Source organism: Balaenoptera acutorostrata, chromosome 15 (genome assembly GCF_949987535.1).
Source record: "Balaenoptera acutorostrata chromosome 15, mBalAcu1.1, whole genome shotgun sequence".
NCBI lineage: Eukaryota > Metazoa > Chordata > Mammalia > Artiodactyla > Balaenopteridae > Balaenoptera > Balaenoptera acutorostrata.
This window is the reverse complement of record NC_080078.1, coordinates 3,530,545-3,540,060: the sequence shown is the minus strand read 5'-3', so window position 1 is coordinate 3,540,060 and position 9,516 is coordinate 3,530,545. Positions and strand designations below refer to the sequence as shown.

Genomic DNA, 9,516 nt, shown 5'->3' with positions numbered 1-9,516 from the left:
GCGTCCTTCCTGAGTGGACCGTTGCAGGCAAACCCACGAGCCTCCTACCCAGGCATTACCGCCCAAACCAAGACCTTCCTTTAGATACCAGCCTCGGAGACAGCAGCAAAGCTCGAGAGGGAACCCCAAACACAAACCGCAGCTCCACCTCCAAAGAGAGCAAACAGCCTTTGCTGTTAAGGAAAAAGAAGAGAAAAAAGTTCCACTTGTCGGAACACAACAGGAACCGTGTGTGACTGCTTCCAGCCCGGCTCGGCTCCCCTTCCTAATTTGGAAAATCCGACAGGCACACTCGGAAACCGGACGGAGCGGCCCTGCACAGAGGCTGGGGAGGGAGGGCTGGCTCGTGGGCGGGCGGGCGGCTCCCCCTGCCCCCCACCCCCCACCCCCAAGCACCGCACGAGGCGTCCAGCCCATTTCCCCGAAGAACGAAACCGTGAAAGCTGCCGAAGCGCCCGGGGAGGTATCACAGCCGACAGAGGTGGAGAAAACCTTGCCTGCCGCCTGTCGAGGCCGGGTGGGATGGAAGCGCACCGCCCCGCCCTCGTTCCCAGGGCGGCCGCCCCGGCTCTCACCTCCGGCCCAGCAGCGAGAAGTGACCTCCTCCCACCGCCCCTGCTGATGTCAACACACAGCTCCCCTCTGTCCTCCCCAACGGGCCCCAGCAAGGGGAGAACGGGGGCGGCGGTCCAAGGGCCTCCCTGCCGGGGAGCTGGGGGTGCTCCCCCAGGGCAGCTCCCACACCCAAAGGAACCCGGGCTTCGTGGGGGGAGCCGATCACAGGGCCTCCAGGGGAAGGCTGGTGAGCGGAGTTCCGCGGGGGGCAGGTGTGGGGTGAAGGGGTGCATGAGGGCAGGCACCACCCCAAACCCACTTCCACCCCCCCCACCTTTTCCTGGGTGCCCACATCCCCAGCGTCCCCTGCCGGGGGGTGACTCATAGAAAGTGACACAGTCGCAGAAAGCCCTTGGAGAGCAGACAGACACCGCCTGAGGGGGTATTACTGCCCATCGTCCCTTCCCCCCACTCCTCACCTGGAGTGGAAATGTGACGACCGGCATGCCAGCAACCACCGTGGGCAAGGAGATGGCCTTGAAATGGAAGCCCCGGGCCAGGAACGGTGGGACAGAGAAATGGAGGCAGCCTTGATGTGAGCTGGGCCCAGAGCCCGGCCCACCTGCAGTCTGTGTTCAACACACGGCCGCGTGATTCCTCTGTCCTTTACACGTTTTGGATGAAACAAAACTGTATGGCTTAAGAAAGGAAAATAAGCCAGAGCTCTCCACTGAAGGATAAACCAACCACGGGCCGTCCTCTGCCCAGCTGGGCACCGGGCGGGGCTGCTACAGCACCATCCCCCGCACCCACACAGACTGAGAACCCAGCACACCAAGGGCCTCGACACATGGAGAAGCAGGAGGTGCAAGGGCACTTCAGTTTCTTAAAAACTAATGACAACGATTTTGAACAGCCTCTGCTTGGAAGCTGAATTCCTTGCTGTTTGCGCTGCCCCGCGGTGATCCTGCCCCGCGACGAGGAGCAGGATGTATGGGCACCGGGCGGCGTGCGGGCCCGAAGGCCAGTGTGGTACCGGTCACTCTGGGGTGGGGCAGCCCAGCGTCCTGCCCCGGCTCTGTCCCAAGACAGACCCCTCCCCGCCCACTATGAGGGAACCAGGGCGTAGAGAGAGGACGCTTTATATTCAGGATCACGACGCTGACAAATGGGGTGCTGGGGCCTGAGCCTCTCGTCCGGATGGCATCGTCTGGGGGGTGCCCCACCTGTCACCCCCTCTGGGGGTTCTTCACGCAGAGACTGCCGCCGTGCAGAGACCCCGACAGAGAGCTCTGCACAAGGGGCTTCTGGACCCAAACCAAAGGGAGAAAGGAGAAGCGGAGGTGTGCCAGAGCGGAGCGCTGGGGTCAGGGGTCAGGGGTCAGGGGCCCCCGGAGCAGGCCAGTCAAGTTTCCGTAACTTCCTTGTAAATCAGGTCTTTGAGGGAGGCCCCTGGAAACCTCCTGTGCCGTAATGAGCGAACCCCAGGCCGTCAGCTGCCCACACGCCACTGAGTCTGCCCACGGCCGGCACCGTGGCCCTGCTCTCAGCACGGTCACCACTGGGGGCGCCAGACGTCCTCTGGCCAAGATTTCAGGGAAAACCTACTCACAGAGCACTCCCTTCCCTACGGAAGTACCGCCAACGAACGTCAGAGGCTACAGTGAGAACCCGGGCACAGCTTCCGAGGGTTTCTAGAACCACACACCTTGGACAGTCCCTGCAGCAGGGACACTGGGAAGGATGGAGGACACAGACCGCAGCCCCACCTCGTGGGGTTTGTCTTCGGGCAGCAACGGAGGCGACATCAAATGTTCACTCGGACGCACACCTCCCTGACACAACCAAGCCCCAGGCCCAGGGCCTAAGCCAGGGCACCTCTCCCACGAGGTCCCTGCCAGCCAGGACCGGGGCGCGGGCGGGAGGGCGGCCACGCCACTCACAGCTAAGCTCGGTTCCCCTGGGGAGGGTCCGCGCAGGTCCCAGCTCCCGCAGGAGAAAGGGCTGCGTTGCTGTTCAAGAAGTCTAATTCTGAAATGAAAACGGAACGGACAGCTCTCACCATCTTCCTTATTTTTCGGTTGTTCCCCAGTTTTCCTGTGCTCCTTCAGTGGAAATCTAGGGGAGAATCCAATCCATCTCCTCTGCAAAGTCCAAGGTGAGCTGCGGTACTCGCACCTTTTAAAGTCAATTACTTTCGTGACGTTGAACGTGGGTCACTACTCAGAGGAAGAAGAAACAGACCACGCAACGCAGAGACCTGATCCTAGGTTTGCCGCGGATGCACCGGCCAAGGAGAGTCACCCCGCAAGGACCCCGTGGTAGTCTACGGATGGGAAGCAAGTTTTTTTCTTTTTTCTAAGGGCCAACTCAGGGAAGATTTAAATATTCAGAGGCTTTTCTACAATTAAAAATTAAAATACTATTAAATTCCGTGCAAAAACCCATACGTTCATCAGATGCTGGGCTGGAGCACGCGAGCCCACTCGTGGGTCAGGACTTCTCATCACTGAACTTTTCTACCCGCGTCGCCCATCGGGACAATGTCTTGGCATCACCACCTAATTACACATACTTGCTTACTTCTTTATGAACTATATTCATGATGCCGTCCGCTAATACACACTTCATGAAACGTGACACATACACTTTACAAGGAGAAGATTAACAATAACCAAAGTTCTGACGTCCCCTCCCGCACCCCGTGGACTCTGCTCCCGGGTGACAGGCCAGCCCCGAGGGCTTTCTGCCGCTTCCCACCCCTCCCGCCACTCTCCACAGGCCAGCGGGACAGACTGGGTGAAACCCCACCACAAACCGGGTCCTTGCTCAGCTTAGAAACCGCCCACAGCTCTCGGGAGACGATGCAGACTTCGGGCCCCGCCAGCCTCTCCGATGCCCCCTGCTCCCTCCCGTGCCTCCTCACCAGGCCTCCTGGCATTAGCGGCCTCGCTCAGAGAGGTCGCCTCCGACCTCGACGCACAGCAGGCCTCCGTCCTCCCTCGGGGCGCTCAGGCGGCCCCCTCCCAGGACGGGGCCCAGGCCTCCTGCTGGCTGTCATATGCCAGGAGAGGCGAGACGGAGAGACAGGAAAACTGCCTCTGAGCCGCCAGCCGTGGGGACTCGCAGGTCAGGGCTGGCATTATTCTCACTCTCAAAGTGTAAGAAAATTCTTTATGTGATTTATTTATTGATTTATTGATTTTTGGCTGCGCTGGGTCTTCGTTGCTGCACGCGGGCTTTCTCTAGCTGTGGCGAGCAGGGGCTGCTCTTTGTTGCGGTGCGCGGGCTTCTCATTGCGGTGGCTTCTCTTGTTGCGGAGCACGGGCTCTAGGTGTGCGGGCTTCAGTAGTTGTGGCTCACGGGCTCTAGAGCGCAGGCTCAGTAGTTGTGGTGCACGGGCTCAGTTGCTCCGCGGCATGTGGGATCCTCCCAGAACAGGGCTCAAACCTGTGTCCTCTGCACTGGCAGTGGATTCTTAACCACTGCGCCATCAGGGAAGCCCAGCAGGCAGATTCTAAACCACTGTGCCAGCAGGGAAGTCCCTTCTTTATGTGATTTAGATGAATGACTGCCGCTCTGCAGGCCCACCGCCTGCCCAAAGGAAACAGGCCTGTTGTCCCAGGGAAGGCCACCGTCTCACCGAGGCTGCTGGAGAGGGTTACACCCTCGTCAGAGGCCATGAAGCCGCAGGCGCCTCCTGGGAAATTCTGGTGGGATTTTCCATCCACTTCGACAGCACACACAATGCAAGGCCTCCACAGAGCCCAGGACCCCGTGTTAATCTGGGGCGGCTTCATAATAAAGCACAGCTAGATTTCGACAGAGACCTGCTTCAAGGCAGCAATAACAGCACCCGGAGTTTCACGGCAGAAAGCTGTTCATTAAATGGAAAACTCTGAAAGCAACAATGATAACAACAGAATAAAAAGGAAGTCTCAGGTACGCAGCACCTTTATGGAGAAAAATTATAAAACTTAATTAAAGGACAAAAAAAGACCTACCTGAATGGGAAGACAGGTCACACAGCTTATAACAGTTTACAGTAGGTTTGTCTAATCCTGTTGGCGGGGAGGAAGGGCACTGAAATGGGTGGCAGGATGAGAGGGCACCACGGCGAGTGAGGCTGGTGATTCACGAGGTCTGGCTCAGCCACCAACCCACGGTGGAGACCAGCCCTTGCCAATCACACCATCCCCCCTGGAGGGCGGGGACACACATCCTCCCCATCCCGGGTGGGGACACAGTACGTCCCCACCGAGGACAGGGGGCTCACACCACCCCCACTGAGGACCAGAGAACACATGCCATCCACACCAAGGACAGGGGACACAGGCTGGGCCCACGGAGGGGCTAGGAGACGTGTCATTCCCGCTGAGGACTCGGGGACACACAGGCCAGTACAGAGAGCAAGCAGCAGGGGTGGAGGTGACACGCGTGCGCCTGCGCTCGCCCTCAGCATCAGGGGAAGCCACGTGGGAAATAACGGGGTGTCCCCCCTTCTCCCAGGGCCGGGTCAGAGGAGTGCTAATAACATACTGGATTTAAATAAGGTCCAAAGTCTTCAAAGATTATACGCCAAATGTCCAGATTTCAATTATGAGGAAAATCTCAAACAAAATGAGAAAAGGCGTCAACAGACACCAACACAGGATGACACCGGTGTCAGAATTATCTTTCCAGGACTTTAGAGCAGCCATTATAAAAACTCCAATGAGCAATTATAAGAAATAGAAAATCTCAGTAAAGAAAAGATATAAGGAGGAACCAGGGGCTTCCCTGGTGGCGCAGTGGTTGAGAATCCGCCTGCCAATGCAGGGGACACGGGTTCGAGCCCTGGTCTGGGAAGATCCCACATGCCGTGGAGCGGCTGGGCCCGTGAGCCACAGCTACTGAGCCTGCGCGTCTGGAGCCTGTGCTCCGCAACAAGAGAGGCCGCGATAGTTGAGAGGCCCGCGCACCGCGATGAAGAGTGGCCCCTGCTTGCCACAACTAGAGAAAGCCCTCGCACAGAAACGAAGACCCAACACAGCCATAAGTAAATAAATAAATAAATAAAATAAATTTTTTTTTTTTAAAAAAAGGAGGAACCAAAGGGAATTTCAGAACTAAAAAAAATATAATACCTGAAACAAATACTCAGTGACTAGGCTCAAACAGAACGAAAAGCACAGAGAAAGTAATCAGTGAACTCAAAGCTCGAACGATAAAAATGACCCAACCTGAACCACAAAGAGAAAAGAGACTGAAATAAATGACTGGCGTCTCAGGGGCCCATGGGACCTACAACAAAAGGTCTAACTTCAGGTTATCCAAGTCCCAGAAGGAGAACAGAAACTGGGTGGGGTAAAAAAATAGCTGAAAATTCCCCAAATTTGGCAATAAAGTAAACTTACAGATTCAAGAAGATGACTGAACCCCAAACAGGATAAACTCAAAGAAATCCACACCAACCTTTTGAAAATTGAAGACAAAGAAAATGTCTTAAAAGCAGCCAGAGAGAAATGATATATTATCTACAGGAGGAAAATAATTCAAAAAAAAAAAAAATTGGCACCTAGGGCTTGATGAAGACGTGACACCAAAAGCATGATCTATAAAAGAAGAAAAAAAAAAATCAAACTGGACTTTGTCAACACTTAAAACTCTTGCTGTACAAAGAGCCCATCAGAGGATGACGACAAGCTTCCGGCTGGGAGAAGGAATGTCAAACCACACGTCGCACAAAGGACCATCCGGAATGTGTAAAGAACTCTCAAAACCCAACAGGAAAAAACAAACAATTCAGTTAGAAAGTGGACAAAAGATACGAAGGGACACTTCACTGCAGAGGACACCCAGATGGCAAATGAGCACACGGACAGACGTGCAGCACCACCAGCCAGTTGGGAAGTGCAAAGTGATGGCGACGCACCTAGAAGAGTAGCTAAGATAGAAAGCAGCCACACCACCGGATGCCGCGAGGATGCGGAGAAGCCGGGCCTCGCCTGCCCTGGTGCTGGGAATGGAAAACGGCACAGCCCCTGCGGGAGATGAGTTAGCAGCTTCTTAAGCTAAACATACCCTGATGATGCAACTGATCGACTGCACTCCTGGGCATTTATCCCAGAGAAAGGAAGATTACGTCTACTCTAAACCTGCCCGTGACTGTTCAAAGCAGCTTTATCTGTAGGAGCCAGACACTGGGATCAGCTACGGTGTCCCTCAGGAAACACAGGTGGAACCCCACACAGTGGGATGCTGATTACTCAGCAATAAAAAGGAACAAACTACTGCCCCACACGGCCTGGATGGAAGGCACGATGCCGAGCTTGGAAAAGCCGAACTCCCATTTATGTCACATCTCAAAATGACAAAGTCACAGAGACAGAGAACAGATTCGTGGCTGCCAGGGGTTTCGGGGCGGGGGTCGGTTAGGTGTGACGAGCGCAAGGGAGAACTGGGTGGTGGGGCGAGAGCCATGTGTCTTGGGGGAGGTGACGATCACACAGATCTACAGGTGCGGTAACACGACACAGAACCACACGCACCTCGTACCAACGTCAGTTTCCTGGCTTTGATACTGTCCTACAATCACGTAAGCTGTAACTAGTAGGGGGAAGCGGGTGAGGTATACAGGGGACCTCTCGGAACGTGTTGACAACTTCCTGTGAACCTATCAAAGTAACATGTGCACCTGTGGAGCTGGAGCCCACAGTGGAAAGCCACGTAACAACGGGGTCTCACTTGGGCAGCAACCCACACTCCACCCTGGACTATATAACACGTGTGGGGGGCATTCGCTCCCCTTTATCTCAAAACTGAGTTATCACGTAGAAGGAATAAAAAACCTTACAGCTGGTTCATCCACATAAAACAGTGTCTGCAGACATTCATGAAGAGAAGGTGACGGTAAAGATGCTTAATAATCCACTGTGTTTGCGACAAAAAAAACAAAACAAAACCTGACACACCTGAACAAAACACATGATCAACTCAAGGGCTGTGGTCTTCATATCCTGTAGGAATTTTAATTATTCTACAAGGGAACGTGGACTAACATCCTATAACTACAAATGCATTGGCATAATAACGTTTTAGAATCAACAGTACTTAGCCATGTGGCTCAAGCAATTTTTTTAAAAATTATTTATTTATTTATTTATTTTTGGCAGCGTTGGGTCTTCGTTTCTGTGCGAGGGCTTTCTCTAGTTGTGGCAAGCGGGGGCCACTCTTCATCACAGTGCGCGGGCCTCTATCGCAGCCTCTCTTGTTGCGGAGAACAGGCTCCAGACGCGCAGGCTCAGTAATTGTGGCTCACAGGCCTAGTTGCTCCGCAGCATGTGGGATCTTCCCGGACCAGGGCTCGAACCCGTGTCGCCTGCACTGGCAGGCAGATTCTCAACCACTGCGCCACCAGGGAAGCCCCAAGCACTTGCTTTTATAGATGAGGAACTGCATTCCAGGAGAGAGGAAGGGGCCGCCCAGGCCCAGCTGGCAGCAGGGGTCAGGGGTGGGCACAGGGCCTCGCCTCTGGGCCAGGGTGCCTGGTCACAGCACGCGGGTCCCATGCGCTGCAAACCTCCCCTCTGGCTGTAGAGGGGCTTCACTAAGAAAATCAGACGTAAACCAATTATGGGCTTTAACTTTTACTTTAAAAAAGAAAAGGAAAAATCAAGCAATCAGCTTCAAATAATACATAAAATTAAACCCCGCAGGTGTCCTTCCTCCTCACCTTTGTCAGCCAGCTGCGAACCTCTGAGACGGAGATGCCCACGCTCCCGCTCACGGGCTGCGGAAGGTGCACACACGCCTGATGGGAGCCCGTGGGTCCAGGACGAGGAGGGACAGCCGGCCTGCCCTTGGAGTGCCCGTTCCAAGGACGCGGCAGGCTCCCTTCCTCTCCCTCCCCCCGGGAACTGGACAGACTGGGCCGTGCGTTCTGACCGAGCGCATGCCCAGTGCCCCCCAGCCCACCAGGATGTGGGAAGTCTGCTAGCACACGGACCACAGCGGCCCAGGAGCTCTGCAGAGACACCCTATCCTGCGGCCCTCATTTCTGGCCCCTTAATTACAGCTTCCAGACGGTGGGGTCTAGGTTGAAGTCTGGCAATCCCACCCTGGGACCAGCCGCTAGAGGAGGCACTGCTTTCGTTCATCTTGTTTTCCCTATATTTCTCGTCTTCGAGGAACTGGCTGTGGATGTGAGCGCTCTTGCTGGTGGAATCTGTGAGCCGCCCCAGACTCCCAACTTGATAACATGCCCTGCTCAGCCACTTGGCACCACCTGGATCCCCTCGGTCAGTTACAGCGAGAAACAAAGAACTGGCAGTTTCCTGTTTCACAACACCAGAGTATTTCACATCATCCCGTCCATTCATTCTGAACTTGGCTCTGCTCAAGTCAAAAGCTGGTAAACAGACGGCTTCTCGTACGTAGGTCAGGCTTCGTAGCCCGTGCCCCCGGCCAGAGGAGGCCCGCGTCCCGGCCAGTGTGCGGACAGAGCGGGGCCGGCAGGGCACACAGACGTCCCCGGAGCCGGGAGCCGGGCCCGTGGCACACGTGGGCCTGACACTCATGGCTTCGCCCTGAGACACACTTTGCCAGCGGACGGAAGCCGTGAGTCCTGATCCCTCCTCGAGATGAAACACCCAGACACACAGCACAGTCCCAGCTAAGCTCCCTCCGAGGATTTTCCGCCAGGAGACTCAGCTGACCAGAGAAGCTGCCCTCCCTGCCCGGGGGAAGCCTGATGATCGCTGCCTGCCGCGCTTCTGACTGCGTTCTGCTTCCGCGTGCGCTCGCTTCCACCTGCACTTCCGCATGCGCCCCCCGCGTGCACGCCCCCGCGTGCGCTTCCCGTGCACTTCCGTGCGCGCCCCCGCGGCACACAGACTTCCCGCAGGGCAGGTGAGAACACACGCTCCCCACGGCTCTCTCCGGGGAAACGGAGCCCCTCCCGGGTGAGACGCCTGGGCGGGT

General features: G+C 55.8%; 1 protein-coding gene across 1 annotated transcript in view; it reads right to left on the bottom strand.

Moving 5' to 3' along the window:
• The window catches only part of FOXK1 (forkhead box K1), a 67,134-nt gene that overhangs the window by 30,735 nt on the left and 26,883 nt on the right, over positions 1-9,516 (bottom strand). The gene's annotated exons all lie outside the window — the stretch shown is intronic.